Below are 1,774 nucleotides of genomic sequence, written 5' to 3'. Positions count from 1 at the left end.
TAGAAATAAAAAGTTTGAAGGAAATGAAAAGAAAGAACCAAATCCCTTTTGAAATGAACATTACTTTTGCGCCTCTCTAACATATCGGTTAAAGCCTCTCTTCTTCTTAATCTTTTCCCAACCACACGCACCTCGCATAATAGGGCTAAGCGACTGCACCGTGTGTAAAACGATGGAAATTCGCATTGAAGTGCGTAAGTTCGTGAAGGAAACAAAAAATAACTGACATGGACACTCTCCATTACGCCGAGAATGTATCAAAGAAAATATATACACATACGTATGCACAAGCGCGGCATACGGGTATATGAGATATCACGTGATGATGCAGAACTTTCAAAGCATCAACAGCGTACACCACACACTATAGAGAGAGATAGTCATGCCTTTCTGATCTTTTCTTTTTTCACTCAATCTTATCATTCCACATCATTTCTTCCAATAGAACACGATGGTATGGAGTAATAATGTGAGGTGAAGCACATACATATGATATGAGAAGGAGAGGTGTGACACTGTAGTGTTTCATCCGAAGGAAGAGTTAACAAATAACATATACAGTAGCCACACCTCCCATATTGTGCACATAATGCCTCATGGTATATTATTAGTATGTACAGGGGAAAACTATGTCGATATATTATAACAAACCTTCACAGCCACAAAATATACGGTTTGCATTATTCTCACATTTCTAGAAAAGCGGCAAACACAAAGGAGCTTATTATCATATTCCTATAAATTCCCCATACGTGTGCAAGTTGTCCCCTCAGCATATAATATATTGTGATATGGTGAGCATAACCCCCCCCCCCCACCAGTGCGACAAATATGGGATCTATGTAAATATAAATAAATATACACTTGCCTCTTGGACATATTGGATGTCATATACATGGGAATCTCACCCAAAATAAAGGCGTACAGAATATATTATTATAAAACACAATGGCATGCTATTAATTTTATTCTTGCATGGAACAATTGCGGCATAGCAGAATATCCGAGTGACCATACACACACATCCAATAAAACGCTCCCCGTCACAACGTGATGCAAAATAGGAGACTACACACATAGTAAAAAATGTGACCCCAACAACTCGACGCAACGTAACACAACACACATACACATATACAAGCACACACATATGACTTCTTCAAAAGTCCCTGAGCATGAAATTCCAAGCATCAAGGTTCAGCGCCTCGGGACGCAAAGTGACCCTCGAGCCCCACGGCCGCGGAGCGTGCCGCTCATGCCAGCCCATGCATGTACTCTCGTTTGGAGAGGGACAAAATATTATTGTATTGTATATAAATATATACACAGAGAGATAGGTTTGGTTCACAGAGTTGGTGGCACTTACACATAGCAACACAATGCACCAAAAATAATTGAAACATTGCCTCGTATATATATATGTGGTACCACACAGTGTGACGCGCAACAATACAGACAAAAACATACACACACATAGAGCGTATATGCATGCGCATTGTTGATGCAAACATAATATAATACCTCTCACACCTCCGCATCATTACATATATTTTATAAGTAATGAAATTCTTCCGTTGCTTTTGTTTTTTGTTCAACGCGTTCAAAACAGATCTTGTGAAAATGAAGGTACTGGGCGCCAACAAGGGCGGGCAGAGCCCACCAGATAAGAGAAGTGGCGATTCGAGATAATATTCGTTTCGAATACGTTTTTTTTTGTCTTGACCGTGAACAGACAACTGGAAGAGACGGAGGTATAAAGAGCATTTACATATAT

Source organism: Schistosoma mansoni (genome assembly GCF_000237925.1).
Source record: "Schistosoma mansoni, WGS project CABG00000000 data, supercontig 0595, strain Puerto Rico, whole genome shotgun sequence".
NCBI lineage: Eukaryota > Metazoa > Platyhelminthes > Trematoda > Strigeidida > Schistosomatidae > Schistosoma > Schistosoma mansoni.
Note: the sequence above shows the minus strand (reverse complement) of the source record.